Source organism: Ranitomeya variabilis, chromosome 4 (genome assembly GCF_051348905.1).
Source record: "Ranitomeya variabilis isolate aRanVar5 chromosome 4, aRanVar5.hap1, whole genome shotgun sequence".
Classification (NCBI taxonomy): Eukaryota; Metazoa; Chordata; class Amphibia; order Anura; family Dendrobatidae; genus Ranitomeya; species Ranitomeya variabilis.
Window position 1 is genome coordinate 260,043,535 of NC_135235.1, and position 19,817 is coordinate 260,063,351.

A 19,817-nucleotide genomic window follows, 5' to 3' on the forward strand; every position below is an offset into this window, starting at 1 on the left:
GAGCACAAGTCCCACAGGACTGTACAAATGACCGCACATCCCTAGACAAGGAAGGCCACCAAAAGGATCTGGCCACCAGATCTCTGGTGCCAAAAATTCCTGGGTGACCTGCCAACACCGAGGAATGAACCTCGGAAATGACTCTGCTGGTCCACTTATCAGGCACAAACAGTCTGTCAGGTGGACAAGAATCAGGCCTATCAGCCTGAAATCTCTGCAACACACGTCGCAGATCTGGAGAAACAGCTGACAAGATAATACCATCCTTAAGAATACCAACAGGTTCAGCGACTCCAGGAGCATCAGGCACAAAGCTCCTGGAAAGAGCATCGGCCTTCACATTCTTTGAACCTGGTAAATACGAGACAACAAAGTCAAAACGGGAGAAAAACAATGACCAGCGGGCCTGTCTAGGATTCAGGCGTTTAGCAGACTCGAGATACATCAGATTTTTGTGATCAGTCAAGACCACCACACGATGCTTAGCACCCTCGAGCCAATGACGCCACTCCTCAAATGCCCATTTCATGGCCAACAACTCCCGATTGCCCACATCATAATTTCGCTCCGCAGGCGAAAACTTCCTAGAGAAAAAGGCGCAAGGTCTCATAACAGAGCAACCAGGGCCTCTCTGCGACAAAACGGCCCCTGCTCCAATCTCTGAAGCATCCACCTCAACTTGAAAGGGAAGCGAGACATCAGGCTGGCACAAAACAGGCGCCGAAGTAAACCAACGTTTCAACTCCTGGAAAGCCTCCACGGCAGCAGGAGCCCAATTAACCACATCGGAGCCCTTCTTGGTCATATCCGTCAAAGGTTTCACAATGCTAGAAAAGTTAGCGATAAAACGACGGTAGAAGTTAGCGAAACCCAAGAACTTCTGAAGACTCTTAACTGACGAGGGCTGAGTCCAATCAAGAATAGCTCGGACCTTGACTGGGTCCATCTCCACAGCAGAAGGGGAAAAAATGAACCCCAAAAAGGGAACCTTCTGTACACCAAAAAGACACTTTGAGCCCTTGACAAACAAAGAATTTTCACGCAAAATTTTAAAGACCATCCTGACCTGCTCCACATGCGAGTCCCAATTATCAGAAAAAACCAGAATATCATCCAGATAAACGATCAGAAATTTATCCAGATAGTTCCGGAAAATGTCATGCATAAAGGACTGAAAAACTGAAGGGGCATTAGAGAGCCCAAAAGGCATCACCAAGTACTCAAAATGACCTTCGGGCGTATTGAATGCGGTTTTCCATTCATCCCCTTGCTTAATGCGCACAAGGTTGTATGCACCACGAAGGTCTATCTTGGTAAACCACTTGGCACCTTTAATCCGGGCAAACAAGTCAGACAACAGCGGCAAAGGATACTGAAATTTGACAGTGATCTTATTTAAAAGCCGATAGTCAATACAAGGCCTCAAAGATCCGTCCTTTTTAGCCACAAAAAAGAATCCCGCACCAAGAGGGGAAGAAGACGGACGGATGTGTCCTTTCTCCAGAGACTCCTTGATATATGAACGCATAGCGGTATGTTCAGGTATCGACAGATTAAACAGTCTTCCCTTAGGAAATTTACTGCCTGGAATCAAATCTATTGCACAGTCACATTCCCTATGAGGAGGCAATGCACTGGACCTGGACTCGCTAAAGACATCCTGATAATCAGACAAGTACTCCGGAACTTCCGAAGGCGTAGAAGAAGCCATAGACACAGGCAGGGAATCCTCATGAATACCACGACAGCCCCAACTAGACACTGACATAGCCTTCCAGTCAAGGACTGGATTATGGGTCTGTAACCATGGCAGCCCCAAAACAACCAAATCATGCATTTTATGTAGAACGAGAAAACGTATCACCTCGCGGTGTTCAGGAGTCATGCACATGGTAACCTGTGTCCAATACTGCGGCTTATTTTCTGCCAATGGCGTAGCATCAATACCCCTAAGAGGGATAGGATTTTCTAATGGTTCAAGAATAAAACCACAGCGCTTAGCAAATGAGAGATCCATAAGACTCAGGGCAGCACCTGAATCTACAAACGCCATGACAGGATAAGATGACAGTGAGCAAATCAAAGTTACAGACAGAATAAACTTAGGATGCAAATTACCAACGGTGACAGGACTAACAACCTTAGATATACGTTTAGAGCATGCTGAGATAACATGTGTAGAATCACCACAGTAGTAGCACAAGCCATTCCGGCGTCTATGAATTTTCCTCTCATTTCTAGTCAGGATTCTATCACATTGCATCAAATCAGGTGTCCGTTCAGACAACACCATGAGGGAATTTGCGGTTTTTCTATCACATTGCATCACATCAGGTGTCTGTTCAGACAACAACATGAGGGAATTTGCGGTTTTGCGCTCCCGCAACCGCCGGTCAATTTGAATAGCCAGGGACATGGTATCATTCAGACCTGTGGGAATGGGAAAACCCACCATAACATTCTTAATGGCCTCAGAAAGGCCATTTCTAAAATTAGCGGCCAGTGCACACTCGTTCCAATGTGTCAGCACGGACCATTTCCGAAATTTTTGGCAATACACCTCAGCCTCGTCCTGGCCCTGAGACATAGCCAGCAAGGCTTTCTCTGCCTGAATCTCAAGATTGGGTTCCTCATAAAGTAAACCGAGCGCCAGAAAAAACGCATCAATATCAGCCAATGCCGGATCTCCTGGCGCCAACGAAAAAGCCCAATCCTGAGGGTCACCCCGTAAGAATGAAATAACAATTTTTACTTGTTGAGCAGAGTCTCCAGACGAACAAGGTTTCAGGGACAAAAATAATTTACAATTATTCCTGAAATTCCTAAACTTAAATCGGTCTCCTGAAAACAGTTCAGGAATCGGAATCTTGGGTTCAGACCTAGGATTTCTGGTAACATAATCTTGTATACCCTGCACACGAGCGGCAAGCTGGTCCACACTTGTAATCAAGGTCTGGACATTCATGTCTGCAGCAAGCTTAAGCCACTCTGAGGTAAAGGGGAAAAGAAAAAAAAAAATGAGAGAGGGAAAAAAAAAACTCAAAATTTTCTTTCTTATAATCCCACTTCTGCAATGCATTAAACATTTAATACTGGCCTGGCATACTGTTGTGACCCCAGTGGACAGGGTCTCAGAGGAACGTGTAAGTCTGCAAGATACAAAAATCCAGCTCATAGGGCTGTGGTAACTGGGTTGACCAAATAGCTACTCCTAACGCCAACACTAGAAGTAGCCGGGGATCATGCCTACGGTGATCGCTAGATGACTCGCGCCAGCCGGAGAATCTAACTACCCCTAGGAGAAGAAAACAAAGACCTCTCTTGCCTCCAGAGAAAGGGACCCCAAAGCAAGATACAAGCCCCCCACAAATAATAACGGTGAGGTAAGAGGAAATGACAAACACAGAAATGAACCAGGTTCAGCAAAGAGAGGCCAGCTTACTAATAGCAGAATATAGCAAGATAACTTATCTGGTCAACAAAAACCCTATAAAAATCCACGCTGGAAATTCAAGAACCCCCGAACCGTCTAACGGTCCGGGGGGAGAACACCAGCCCCCTAGAGCTTCCAGCAAAGGTCAGGATACAGATAGGAACAAGCTGGACAAAAATACCAAACAAAACAAAAGCAAAAAGCAAAGAAGCAGACTTAGCTTGAAAAACAGGAACCAGGATCAGAGGACAAGAGCACAACAGATTAGCTCTGATTTCAACGATGCCAGGCATTGAACTGAAGGTCCAGGGAGCTTATATAGCAACGCCCCTGAACTAACGGCCCAGGTGAGGATATAGAAAAAGACAGACGCTCCAGAGTCAAATCACTAATGACCACTAGAGGGAGCAAAAAGCAAAATCACAACAGACCCCACTGTTGACACAGAGACATAAAAAAGCTAGACTGCAGTTTGCCAAAATGTACGAGTAAGCCAAAATCTTTCTGGGAAAGCATCTTGTGGACAGATGAGACCAAGATAGAGGTTTTCGATAAAGAACATAATTCTACTGTTTGCCAAATCTTACAAGAACACAGTACCTACAGTCAAATATGGTGGAGGTTCAATTATGTTTTGGGGCTGCTTTGCTGGCTTTGGCATTGTGAGACTTGACTGTGTGTAAGTCAGCCTGAAATTTGAAGATTATCAATGGATTTTGAATCGCACTGTAGTGTCCAGCCTCAGAACGCTGGGTTTGCATCCTAAGTATTGGGTCTTCCAGCAGGACAGTGACCCCAAACATACTTCAAGAAGCCCCAGAAATTGATGAAAAAAGAGGGGGAGAGTACTGAAATGGCAGCCATGAGTCTGGATCTAAATCCCATTGATCACCTGTGGAGAGATTTAAAAATTACTGTTGCAAGCCAGCGCCTTCACATATGAGAGACCTGGAGCAGTTTGCAAAAGTAGAGTGGTCCACAATTTTAGCTGAGAGGTGTAAGAAGCTTATTGATGGTTATAGGAAGAGATTGATTGCAGTTATTTATTCCAAAGGGAGCGCAACCAAATATTAAGCTGAAGGTGCCAACAATTTTGTCCAGCCCATTTTTGACATTTTGTGTGAAATTATGTCCCATTTGTCTTTGTTTCTCAGCTTTTTTGTGTTGTATTAATACACACAAAGGAAATAAAAATGTGTATAACAAAACATGGGGAATGGTAATAATTGTCTGGGAGAAATACTTAATTTCCTGGAACAATTTTAAGGGTGACAAGACTTTCGCCAGGACTGTAGATATATAGATATTATGAGGATAGATGGATGGATAGATACCGTAGATAGATAGATGGATGGATAGATAGAAATACAGGTATTAGAGACAATAGATTCTAAATAAATAGAGAGGTATAAGATATATAGATGCATAGATATTACACTGGTAGAAAATATTTTAGATAGATATTAAATAGCACAGTAGCGGTTGACAGTTTTGTGAACCCTTCAGAATTCAACATATTTATACAAATTACATCAGATTTTTCACACAAGTAAAAGTATACAAAGAACCAAATAAAACAGAGGAGAAAAAATATTAGAATTTGTAATTTTTGATATGAGGAAAATGACCCAATTTCACGTCTCTGAGTGGCAGAAGTATTTGAACTTTGCTTTCAGTATCTGGTGTGACCTCTTGGAATGGTAATAACTGCATCTAAACATTTCCTGTAATTGTTGATTAGTCTGCATTGTTCCAGTAGCCTTCTGGCTTGTCCAAATGATCATTAGCAGACTGCAGATGGAAAGCAATTTTTTTTTGCCATACTCATCATCCTCCTGATGGTGGACTCATGACTATTAACATTAGCTAATGTGAAAGACCTTTAGTAGTTTAGTGGTTACCTTGGGTTCCTTTGTCACCTCATGGACTATTTTCCTTTTTTTTCTCTTGGAGTGATCTTTGTTGGTCAATCACTCATAAGGCTTGTAATAATGGTCTTATATTTCATCCAAATTCCCTACATTTGTACATAATCTGTCAGGCTGTGTGTGGGATTAATGGAGTCCAAACTATACAGAGATGATTTTCTATCCTTTTCCAGCCTGATGAGCATCAATAACGTTTCTTCTGAGGCTCTCAGAAATCTTGTTTGTGCCATGATACACTTTCGCTGCGTCAAAAAAGCTGCCTTCTATTGAACGCAGACATGCAGAGTCACTGCATTCAATACATTCTATTGATGTAATTTCTCTTGCGGAGACTTAGGGTATGTTTCCACGGTCAGTAAACGCTGCTTGTTTGACGCTGCAGCGTCAAACAAGCAGCGTCCAGATGTTCCAGCATAGTGGAGGGGATTTTATGAAATCCCGTCTCCACTATGCGTGGAAAGCCGCACGCGGCGGCCCTGCGACTCCGGACATGCTGCGCATTACCATCGGAAATGTAAAAAAAAACAAACAGTACATACTTGCATTCCGGTGTCACGTCCCTCGCCTTCTGCTTCCCGCACTGACTGTGACTGCCGGCCGTAAAGCACAGCACAGCGGTGACGTCACCGCTGCGCTCTGCTTTTACTTTACGGCCGGCGCTTACAGTCAGTGCGGGAAGCAGACGGCGAGGGACGTGACACCGGAATGTGAGTATGTACTGTTTGTTTTTTTTTGCATTTACGATGGTAACCAGGGTAAACATCGGGTTACTAAGCGCGGCCCTGCGCTTAGTAACCCGATGTTTACCCTGGTTACCCGGGGACTTCGGCATCGTTGGTCGCTGGAGAGCTGTCAGTGTGACAGCTCTCCAGCGACCACACAACGACTTACCAACGATCACGGCCAGGTCGTATCGCTGGTCGTGATCGTTGGTAAATCGTTTAGTGTAACGGTACCGTAACATCTCTGCAAGAGAAATTAACATGCTGCGGTCTTGATAGACGTGCCGTATGTCAGTGTCTGCAGGCGTCTGTGGACAATACTGATTAGCAGCCTCTATACAGTGTACACAGAAAGCAGCCAATGAATGATGTGGGCTGAGTTACACACTGCTCAGCATTCCAAGCTCTATAAGATCTGCAGCAGATAAAGTAATGATTGTATCAAAATGAAAGCAAGCAGATCAGCAAGTGACACATTGCAGGAATCAGGGTCTCAGCCCTTACATTATGATGCTCTAAAATTGTAAGAAACTTGCTGACAGATTCCCTTTAAGGCTCATGTTTCTTATGTGATATTAAAGGCCCTCACCTTACGGCCATCTGTAGTTTTACTTTACAAGACAAGAAATTAATTAATATTAGAAAACAAAGGGAGAGGAGGGGGATGCTGCTGCAGTATCATTGTCTCAATGTCTGGGTGCTGTGAGAGGGAGGAGAGAGGAGAAAAACTACACTCAGCATTTATGTCTATGCAGAGGATTTGGCAATAAATCATAATGGTGAGAGCTCCAAATACCCTGCATTGACCTAGTTATATGGCGTTATTGCTGCCTGCTGCCACCACTAGGGGGAGCTCACTGAATACTGTGTTATTTCTGAGTATACAGTGAGCTCCCTCTAATGGTGGCTGGAAGCAGCAATAATTATATCAGTTATCTGCGCAGGGGGTTTGGAGCTGTGTACCAGAACTCTGACCACCATAAACGTATATTATGAATTGAATGTTCTACATAGAATCATTCTATTATTATGGTGTCGGTGAGGAGCTGAGATCCTAACTTGTTCCTAATACATTAGGACCACAGTGCTGTTTAGTCACCCTCACATCATAGTGGAGTTCCCCTTGAAGACACCATGTTTGTCTGGCAGTATATTGTACATATGTATTTAGGATGCAGGTGAGACCACGTCAGGTATTTCCCATCTTATCTGATGATATAAAATCCTTTTTTCAGCTGAATATCTTCTCTAAGTCTGGGGATCTCATTAAGAAGGAGTCGGGAATATGACAAGTCCCATTCACATTAAGATGCAGTTTTGTGTCCTGGAGCTTCTTCTATAAATCCCAAATGCAGAAAGCAATTATTTCCTGTTGATGATTTCATTGTACGTCTTCCAGGCAGCTGTTTGCCGATGTCGGCTGAAAACTTGCAGATATCATTGGTTCACATCAATAATTATTAGATGGGGATCTATCTGGAGGCAGCGTACAAGGACCATCGGCTCTCGTACCATGAAGTATGCACATGGTGGGCATTTCTAGTTGGGTGGGAGAACATCAGGATCCCACATATCATTGCACTTCTTCATATTTAACATATATTTAGCTATACTTTATTTTACACTCTTATATAGCGCCATTAATTCCTCTCCACTTTATAGACTTCATCTCTGTCACCATTGGGGCTCACAATCTAAACTCCCCATCAGTATGACTTTGGCAGGAAACCGGAGAACCCGGAGAAAACCCACCAAACACTGGGAGAACATACAAACACCTTGCAGATGTTGTCCTTGGTGGGATTTGAACCCAGGAGCCCAGCGCTGCAAGACAATGATTGGGAACTAACATCCATTGAGTTGATTACTGCATCATGTAAATGGGCCCAATATTCATACCGAAGGGAAACGAGAGATGTGCTCGGGGGCTTTCTCGCTTTTCCCCACTAATAGACCTTGTATGGTTTGGCCTCACTAGTCCTTGTAAATGATTACTCACTAATCCCTACATAACCCTGACACCAATGCTCACGTCTGGTACCCAGCTAGTAGTGTTTAATGGACCCCGAGCTTCGGAAAGAACAGAACAGACCACAGAAATAAAATTCATCATAACATGGATCATGATCAGCAGGGCGTCGTTCACATTGTGATCCAGATGACAGAACGTATCTCTCTTTTTCTTTACACTGTAGAATAGTGGTAGATGTATTTCCTGGTGGCCCCACAGATATATGGTGGTTGGGGGCGACATAGGTGAGTTTGCCATTATTGATAGTTCTTTGATGTATTCTTGCTTGGAGTTAATTTTTATAGGACTCTGACATAATACTATGGTTTTTACAACTAAATCGAGAGAGGCAAATCAAATTATGAATATTTCAGGATTTGATTCACACACATCTGGCAAAATGAGGGCCAGTCAACGGCTATTTAGCGAAATTCTTTATAGGGCTGGGAAGAGGTTAAAAATAATAAACAATTGTACTCACCTGTCATAGACCCACTCCTGAACTGTACACCACAGCTCCATACCCAGTCTTTCGCTCACTTCTCGTCTTCGGACATCCACTCGTTTTGACTTTGATCTTCCACTGTTCATTTCTTTGATTTTCCACTTTTCTCATCTTTTGGTCTTCAACCCTTTTTATATACGGTCTTCAGTCCAAGATCCCAGACAGGAGACCAAAAGACGAGAAGAGTAGAAGATCAAAGAAGAAAAGATCAAAGTCAAGAAGAATTGATGACGGAAAAAGATGGGTGGAAGACCTGAAGAGAAGACTAGAACCTAGAAGAGTGGAAGACCTGAAGACGAGGAGACCAAAACCAAGAAGAGTGGAAGACCTGAAGAGAAGAAGACCAGAACCAAGAAGAGTGGAAGACCTGAAGACGAGGAGACCAAAACCAAGAAGAGTGGAAGACCTGAAGACGAGAAGACCAGAACCAAGAGGAGTGGAAGACTGAAGATGAGAAGAGACGGGTTGTCCATGGCACTGGCTTTAATGTCCTGCTTTAGGTGATGGAGATACTGGTCAGTGGCACAAGATGGTTCAGATTTTAATTAGCACCCATAAATACCATTGTAACGGTGATTATCATGTTGCTGTCGCTTCTGCATCTTCAATCCTGGATTTGGCTCCTTTCATATCATCAGACTTTAGTGGCGGTGGCTGACTGAAGAATTAATGCCTTCTTGAGCACCAAAGTCCTATCAGAAGCCATTTTACCAGCGCGTCCTCAGTCTATGCCTCCTCTTCCCCTCCTCACAATAAACGCTGCGTTCTTCAGCTGAGCCCAGACCAAACACCAAGATATACTATTTTGGAAAATTGCAGATAAACAAAGAAAAGAGGCGACGCCGAAGTCACAGAGGATCCAAACAGTGAATAACCTGTGGATGGCAGATCATAAAGCATCTTCAGGTGTATGTAGATTTAGGATTTTTTTAAAACAAGAAACATCCCATATTTGATGGAGCTGTTTTCCAAAATCACGAGTAATGTGATAATGTTGGCAAATAAGATCTGCTAAACAATAGGGGAGGACATCTTATATGTAGTAATATGGAGAATGCTGATATAACCAGGGTATCTTTTGCATGTAATACATATGGAGCTCATTGGACTCCTCTCTGATGGTATGACATGATGGATAAGTATCTGCTTGTGTTTCTCAGCATTGAGGACATCAAGAAATGGGCAACATTTAAGACCTCGCTATTGTGCTGCTCTCTAGCACTTGAACAATTTGCCTTCTGTTACAGTCAAATATGTCACATTGTGACTCCTCAGTACAGGGCACCTGCCGCCATTTTTCTGCACCCCAGTTCCTATGTTTGTGTGCATAGTTAAGACGGTTGGTCTTGTTTCCGTGTGGAATGTCTGGTTTTTGACCATTGTTCCTCCAGACGTCTTCGAACAATAGATGAGTGTGGCTGGTCCCGCTGGTTACTGCAGGTTCTGAATTAATGGCACTGCTGTATATCTTCTGTTTTTAAAGGGAAGCATGATGTGTCTTTCATCTGCTACACTGTTTCCTTGGCTGATCTATGTGTCCACAATCCTCAATGATGCCTATTTCTTGATGCTTCTTTAATAAGTCTTGTTCAGCACAACATGAAACTCCAGTGTCTGTTTTGATATCTTTTCCTGGGAGAGACCTTGCTGATGCAGTATAACTACCTTGTGTATTGTTGCCGCGCTCAGTCTTGCCATGGTGTATGACCTGTGACATGAAACGGTCTTCCACAATCTCACCTTTGGAGCAAAGTTTGGCTTTTCCTCACCCAGTTTCTGTCTCCTACACAGCTGTTTCTGTTTCAGTTATGCTATGTGCACACGTAAGAAAAGAGGTGCAGAATTTTCTGCACAAAATCTGCATCTCCTGGCAGAATACGCAGCTGCTTTTTTTTATGCGTTTTTTGTGAAGATTTTATTTCTATAATGGAGGGGTGCAGAAACGCTGCAGAACTGCACAAAAGAAGTGACATGCACTTCTTTGAAATCTGCAGCGTTTCTGCGCAGATTTTTCTGCACCATGTGCACAGATTTTTTTTCCACATTGATTTACATTGTACTGTAAATCACAGTGCAGTTCTGCAGCGTTTCTGCTGCAGATCTGCACCAATTCTGCACTGAATCTGCATCGTGTGCACATACCCTTAATGACTGTGGTTCAACCAACAAATGAAAATATTATCATCACCTGTTTGGTATAATTGGTCACTCATACTCCTGACGATAAATCTTACACAATCCCTGACTAATGCACAAATGGACCTAGAAGAACTGAATCTTTGATGTTTTGAAGACAAAGGGCGATCATCAACAAATACTGATGGGATTTACATTTCTCTTCTGTTCATTGATGTAAATAAACTATTAACGCTTCTAATTTTGGAAGGTTTTTTTCTGCAGCATTGTTTCCACACCTGCCTAAAACTTTTGCACAGGCCTGTGTATACATACAGCTGGTATTAGACATCTTCTTGCATGCAATGATGTGGATAATTGTGGGACATGAAGTGCGGCTCGGTGCTCTGCATGATGTCTGCAGATGCAAAATCTGAGCATTAAGATGCAAATGTGAATTATGTGCGGCGCCGGCGTCCATCTGTATCCTCGTGATTTATTGCAGATTCACTCATTTTATTTCCTTGGTTGGACAGGATTTCATTCATCTCCTTAGACTGGTGTAATTCAAAAAGCAGGCAGGTGGATGATTGACAGGCGGCTGGTGAAGGCGGGCAGTGCCCACAGCGGCTGCTCATATGTCTGGTCTGATGGGACCTGTACCAGCATTTATCGCTGCCTTCCATCATTGCGGAGATGTTTTCCCCAGCGCCTTCTTGGATTCCCAATCAGCCCTAGGACCGGTGCAGGGAGAGCAGCCAAAACCTACAAGTCTTTGTAATGTGTTCGCAGTGACGGGCAGCATTTACTGCTCCACTGCAAAAAGCCTGAATCTCCCTCCAGCCGCTCCTTCATCACTCTGCAGTTACATCCCCAATAACCAGGCTGTCCCCGGCCGCTCCGCAGAAGGCAGCCCCTTATCTCCGGATTCTGCCAAATTTGTAGTCCGGCCTTTTCCTAGTTATATTTGCCCCTGAGAAAATGGATGACCCCAATGTCAGCATTATTGCTCCTGTAGGTGGATTTTAACCAGATTTTTCATGTTTCTGGCTAATCATTAGTCAGATGAATGTCACTGGTCATGGGGGACACTGGCTTGTACTTTTAATAAGGTGCTCTGGATTGCACTGTTAATGGTGTACTAATAATTGGGTATTCTAGATGGTACTTTTCATGTACGTATTCTGACTCTGAGAGTCTTTGCGTCTTTGTTCAAATGGATATTGTTAGTGGCAATATTAATGGTCTATTCTGGATGGCACTGTTCATGGAGGCACTGTGGCTAGTATTACAAATGGGGTAGTCACAATTATTATTGGGAATGGCAGCACTTTGCCTGTCACTATTCTTCAAAGCAGGAACATTCGTGGCGATCTAATGTATGGTAGTGATGCTCTATGGTAAAGAGGAGAAAAAGACTTTCCTTATTGTATGGAAACAGCGCCACTTTTGTCCATGGATGAGTCTGGTACTGCAGCTCAGCTCCGTTCTTTTGAATGGCAGATATAGCCACAGAGCTATATCTGGAGTGAGTGCAGAGGTACCACCATAGTTTGGATTTCTATGGCCCTGTGTATAACCCCCCACACACACTCTTTAAGCTGAAAAATGCACAAAATACCGAAATACGAATGTAACATATTTAATGGGGAAAATTAATACATTAATGTAAGGTCTGTTAATTAAGGATTCCGTCTTTAGGGGACCCGTTGATGTACAACTCAACAATAAGATATTCACAGTACATCAATACTTTCTCCTCCAGCAGATGGTGATTTATCCAGGGAGGAGCCCTAAGATTCATTATTTATGGGAAATATTTCATACAAGTTGATTATAAACTTCAGAAACGTCACTGAGGAAATATTCTCATATCCTGCTGGAGGTGATAAGGAGATATGCTAAGCACTTTGTAAATAACATGAAAATAAAGCTTCAAGAAAAACTGCTAGCCATGTTATGCCCAGTGTAGGATCCGCAGGGGTGGAGCACAAATCCTCACGGGTGTTCATGCTCCGCCCCCTCGGACCCTGAATATCCCAATATTATGCCGGTTTTTCTTAAAGTGATCCTACAATTGTCTAGTTTATAAGATCTCTGCTTCCTATAAGTATAGTGGTCGATCGGCTCACTTGGCTGCTCATAGAGGTAGACACAAGAACGCTGTCTTTAAAATTTCTACTGGTTTATTGAGGTACAACATGGGGTGGACGGGAGTGGTGTGTATGTGTGGCCTGACATCTTGCTGCTTGGTATGTATATTGCTACACTTGCCTTTGAATATTATGCTACGAGCAGCCATGCTTTCTGACTAATGCTAATTCTATATCAATTTGACATGCTATTTTGTTTTGCATCTACATCTGTTGTACTTTAGCATGGTCATTTGAGCCACATACGCCACTACCTGTCCTTTTTGTGTGTGCTGGGTTTGGCACAGGGTATTTCCTACTTGCTGTCTTTCACCTGTTTTTATTAATAAAGTATTTTGTACATTCATACATTTTGGACTTTAAGACTGTTTTTTTCTTGGATTTATTTGTAATGAACGTGCAGTTAGTCTGTTAATGGTCCTATCCAGTCTCTTTTTCTTCACCTATTGGATATTTATCCACCATTATGGAAATAAATTTGGGACTAATATAGACTGGGATGTATTCCATACATTTGTTGTGGTCCAATATTGAATGAGCCAGAAGGCTGTGTATTTAGCCTCTGGACTCCACCCTCAGGTGGAGATATAGTGAAAAGCCTCCCACCCAGTCCTCACTGTTCACTAAACCTAACCCTAAAAATGACCGATTAACCCCTCAGCACTTAGTGTGCTGGAGCATTTTCCTAGGTTCATATCACTGAAGCTAATAACCTCAGTGACATATCTCTCCTCCAGTACTTAGCCAGTGACTTTGTCACAGTATATAAAAAAAAGATATTTAGAGATGTCAGTAAATTAGTGCTAAAAAGTCACCGGAATAAAAGCAGAGCTTTAGGGGACAATACCTCTGTAATATGACATCGGATAGTGGAATAGGAGGCATATGGACGTGCCGTCGGGGTGCACAGGTTTCTGCAGCAGGCAGTAGATCGGTGTCACTGTGTGCATGAAGCCGTAAGGTCACACATGTATTAATAGTAATGGGGGGATTTTTCCATTTCCTGTAGTTTCACTTTAAGGCCGAGAACAATTCTCCGTATATAAATCTGCTTTCCAATTACCATCCTGATATTGCCTCTCTGACGAGCGGCCGCTCTCCATCCTCACTCTCCAGGTTACATGATGATAATGTTAGATGGATTCACAAGATGTAACTCTCAGCTACAATTTCTGGTCAATATGTCGCACATTTCCTCCGAGACTGAAGAGCGAAGAAAATGATTTATACCGGGAGCTCGGGCAATCAGGGAAATATAATCTCATAAACAAGAAGCAGGAGCCGCAGGAATCAACCTTTCAGCCCGGCGGCCACAAACCTGGCCTCTCGGCTGTGACAGATCCTCCAACGTAAACAAGAATGGATCCATTCACTGACAACAATTAGATCTGAAAACTGGGTACAAATGCGCACAACGTGTATGTGACATTAGTATATTTTTACCCAGGATTTAAAAGGGTTTTCTGACCGCTGAGATCCCCATTAAAAAGCAGACGGAGACTTTGGTTCCTGTTCGTTTGCCGGTCAAGCCTTAATGGAGAGCGCTACACACAGACATGCCCAACTATTCACTTCGCTTCCCCTTCTGTGGAAGTCACTTTGCATTGATGGGGACCTCCAAACCCCCAATACAAAAGGGATTCAGAGGTATGTATGTCATGAATGTACCTCTTTGTAAAATCCCTTCTCTTTCAATGGTCCTTCAGGGTGTGATGAGAAGGGTCCAGACTTCATCAGCCGGAAGCTCTCATCTATATGGCTGTTTGGAAATGTAACTTAACCCAACTCCGTGGTGGGCTTGTGCAGTATATAGAAGAGTCACTCTAAATAAAATCTGCAGTGTAAAGCATAGGGGAAAGATAGAACAACAGCCTGAGACAGGAGGTGGATTTTTGATAATCCTTGAGTCGTGTTGGGAACTGTAGTGAAGGAGCCATAATTCTTGGGCAAGTCTATGGCTTTCTCATACTCACCAACTTTCAGGGTTTACGTTCCAAGAGATTTTTTTATTATCAACATTTTTTTCTTGAGTTCTTTTTCTTTCAACTTCCATTGAATGACCCTCGGTGTATTTGAAAACTCCATTAGATGAGAGCACCACCCTGGTGTCACACATAAGGAGTCTTCCTGTAGATCCTTCTTTTAGGAGGCCATCTTTTCCGCAGGACTAGGAAGTCTCCTATTTTCCTGGAGCCAGTTAGTTAGTATACCCTCTCTTTGTTTGGGGTACCAAGTGCTGAACCCTTTCAATTCTGAAAACTCCTGTCCTGTACCGCTGCTGGTGTGCATCCTGTACCTTGTAGCCCCTTTCTTGGAAGTCAGCCGCAGGGTAGGGTTGGGGGGAAAGGGGCACCTAAGCGGTTGACCAAGGTGCAAAAAAATCTTAGGGGTGCAAAATTTCAAAAGACAGTACAACTTTTTTCTTTAGATATTTTCCACCTTTAACAAGTGGCATTATGAGTGTTGAAGATCCTGGGTAGTGCCCATGCGCCATAATTCTGGCCGGCCCAGTTGGATCGTGCGGTGGACAGGTGAGTCTTAGACTGCCTGTGCTACCACTCTCATTCTGTGGGTCTATGGTGTACAAGGCATGAGATCCCAGCACAGGCGACATAAAATTGGCACTGCATTGCACCGCCGGTGCCGACCCGCTCGTTGTGCAGGAGAGGACTACAAGGCTCGGGTGCAAGGCGAGTATAAATATATATTTTGCTGGTGGGATAAACGTAGCAGTGCTACTCTTGGAGGTGGCATTCACGGGGCTTTGTTACTTTTTATGGGAGCATTAATACTTTGTAAAGAGAGCATTATTTGTTTTAAGGGGCATTATTATTGCTGTGCTAGAGGGCGCATTTTACTTGCCCTGGGTGCTGGCGTCCATCGCTCTGACACTGGATACGGTACGTCAGGGCTTTTGTCTATTTTCCATTTAATTAAAGTAAAAACAAATTCATTTTTCCTTTTACCGATAAAAAAAAAAATCCAATTTAATGAAAGGTTTTAAGAGTCTTCATTTGCATGAGTGAGATACGGCACATGTGACTTGATCGCATCCATCCGTCCGCAGCCTGGGACATTACGCTGGGAGTCAATTTGAGCTGCTCATTTTGACAAACCGTCCGTCGCATTGTATCCATTCCTTTATGAGCAGGATATTTACTCGATGACCTCCGCAGTGCCTCGTCATTCAGCCGTGCATTATAAATGGCCTTTACAGGACTCCGGATGGGATCCACGCAGGGTTCTTTACGGCCGGTCTGCTGATAAAAGTAGGGAAATATATAACCGGTTCCCACCCATCTGGATCATAAAATGTGATTGATCGTGTCCTGCAGCCATAATTTAATATTCAATTCTGCCTCTTGATTTTCAATTGTGGGTTGCAGTGTCTCTATACTGGGCACAATGATGGAAAAGATCAATATACTTATATAATTACCGCTGCTCTTAGATACTAAAATTACAGATGTGCCTATTGTATGCCCTCATCCATAATTCGCAGAAGATGATAAGACTACATGGTCAAATATATGGAAACCCTTGCTTTTGGACAGCTACTTGGCATTCTTGCTTTGTGGCATCCCAGTCTTCTCTGCCGGCTCATGGTAGGGCCCATATCATACTGTATGTGGGCAAGAGTACCACAAACCACTGCCGCTAAGACTTTAATAAGACAGGAGGTGACCTTCAGACGACCACAGACTCCAGAAGAGGATGTACCTGAGCTGGAGTCAATGACGCCAAGTCTGTCCTAGAGAACTTGTATGTTGGTGCTCATATTGCAGACAATGGCTTTACGGATCCTTCTTTTTATGGACTCCGTGGTTAAGATGTTTTATGATGACATAATTTATACCCCGTTCTGCAAATTTTTATTTTTGCTGAATTGAATTTTCCTCAGTGCGGCAAAAAAAAAGAAAATAATATAATGATCTCCCCCTGGCGTGTTCACAAGTGCTGATTGGAACTTAGAGGTGATAATATTGATATACGGGCACTTCAGCTTACAGAGCTCTGGCAGGGAAATGGAGGGAGGCCGGGATGGGTACGGGCCAACTATTATAAGTTTAGATAATTCAGATTCAGATGGTGGATTAAAGGATGTAAAAATGCACAAAAGAAACAATTGGTGAGGTCAGTCCTAGACCTTCTCCAAAAATAAAGAGAGACCAAGGTATCCTAACCTCTATCGATAGACGGATCCTTCCCAGGAAACCAACAACTAAACCCCCTTAGCTGAAGTTTAGGAACACTTCATCACTTGGGTTCTGGATGGAAGAGATGTCATAAAGTGTTATCAAAACGTATGGTGGTCAATGAAAAACTATGGCCAGTTATATGGTATACTATTGAGTCCAATGTTTGGAACACCCCTAGCAATTTGTAGGCAATTTGAGTTTTGCCCTAGATCATAGGCAGTTACCAACTCTTCTGAAATATGCAGAATACCCCATAAATAGTGGAGCTCCAGAATTGGACTTCAGGCAAATCTTCCCAAAAGCTTCTGAAAAAAATCTCTTCCACCAGGGTTTGCTTTTTTGTTCGAATAGGCAGGGAAGAAGCATGTAAAAAGGTAGAACAGCCATAGAGGGGGGTCTGACTGTGGGTTAAAAAATGTCCAGCGATGCACTGCCGCATCCCGAATCTGGGTTTCTGCATTTCATCCTTGACCTACAATAAATAGTGGAGACCTTCTGAACTCACGAAAGAGTTGGCAAATCTCTCAGGTACACGCAAAGTTTGCCAGAAACCTCCTTGGAAAGCAGCACTTTTGGAAATAAACTTTCATGGATGGGGACTTGGAAATAGAGTGGAGGGATGTAGCCTGAAAAGGGGTGTAAATAAAAGGAGTGAAAATTTTCCAATAACGCCTCCTATGTTCTCACGAAAAAAATTGGAAAAATGTTGGCCAAGTTAGCCTTGATTTTACATCCTCACCACCATCTCTGTAGTTCTTCTTTGTGGCATCAGGTCGGTTTCCTATGTCAATGTGGAAAGTTGGATGCATGGTGGGATGGTCGGTTGGGGGTTAAACCAGGTGAGGTTGGATAAAAGGATGTTATGAGAGTGGCTTTTGTGGTTGGAGAAAATTCACTAAGCAATGATTTACGGCCTCGGAACAATACAAGCGCCCCTTGGGAATCCATATTATCATTCGGTGGAGTATGGGTTACAGAACATTGGCTAGAACTATGGTAGATGTTACAAGACAGATCTTTGCAGTCAAGAGTTGATATTAAGAGTTAAATTATGATCCCTCGAGGTCGGCTGCCAGGAGGAGTAGACATATTTTACGAGTCATTTCGTACAGGAGGAAGCATCTTCTAATTTCATTCTTGCAGTAATAACGCTGTTGAGAAATGTTCCAGAAGTCTCGTACTTCTCCCTTCACAATCAGGAGCACACTCTGTCCAAAATGACCAAAATTGCCTATTTATCAAAGTCTCTGTAAAAAGGCAAAAAAAAAAAAAATACACCTATCGGCTCCCAGAGTACAGAGCTCATAATCCTGACGTCTATTACAGTACTCGAAGTAACGTCTGCAATGTACTTATCTGTCTGCCAAACTCTGGTCAAGATCCTTAAACGCATAAATTACCTGGATTTACCCATCTTGAGGTTCAGAACAATGAATATAAATTCTGAAATAAGAAGATTAGCGAAAAAGCTCCTCATGTAAGAGAACTGCATTCACCCGGCAAGCCACACAGCAGAGATAGCCATTATCACAGCAACAGCAGGTTTTCTGCATATTTTGAGAATAAACGTGAACATTTTAATAAGGTGTGACTCCGAAAATATGTCCTCTCATCTCCCAGAATACCGTAAAGCCGACTGCAATACACCGAGGGTCAGGTTTGCTGTTACAGTGAGTGTCCTGACAGTCTGACGACGAAATCTTGTTGGCATTTGTAAAAATTTCCAGACTCCAACTAAAAATATAACTCTCCCTTCCCTAAGGACATAACTTACTAGAATACTGCTCTTTATGTAGAGAAATGTGTGTATATATACATACATACATACATAATACATACATACACACACGTACATACTATATACATACACACATATATACTGTACATACACACACACATATACATACACGTACATACATTCATACTATATACATACATACACACATATATACATACACACACACACACACATACATATCCATACATACACACACATGCATACATACACATACATACATGCACACACATATACACACACACACACATACACTTACATACACACCCACATACATACAAACACACATACATACACACACATACATATACACTACCGGTCAAAAGTTTAGGGTCACTTATTTTTTAAAGAAAAGCACAGGTTTTTTTCCAATGAAGCTAACATTAAATGATTCAGAAATACACTCTATACATGTTAATGTGGTAAATGACTATTCTAGCTGCAAACGTCTGGTTTGTAATGCAATATCTTCATAGGTGTTTAGAGGCCCATTTCCAACAATCATCACTGCAATGTTCTTATGGTACTTTGTGTTTGCTAACTGTGTAAGAAGGCTAATGGATGGTTAGAATACCCTTGAAAACCCCTGTGCAAGAATGTTAGCACAGCTGAAGACAGTTTGGCTGTTTAGAGAACCTATAAACCTGACCTTCCTTTGAGCTAGTTGAGAATCTGGAGCATAACATTTGTTGGTTTCATTTAACTCTCAAAGTGTCCAGAAAAAAAACTTTCATGTGAAGCTCGACAGTCTATTCTTGTCCTTAGAAATGAAGGCTATTCCATGCGAGAAACTGCCAAGAAATTGAAGATTTCCTACAACGGTGTGTACTACTCCCTTCAGAGGAGAGCACAAACAGGCTCTAACCAGAGTAGAAAGAGAAGTGGGAGGCCCCGCTGCACAACTGAGCAACAAGACAAGTACATTACAGTCTGTAGTTTGAGAAATCGACGCCTCA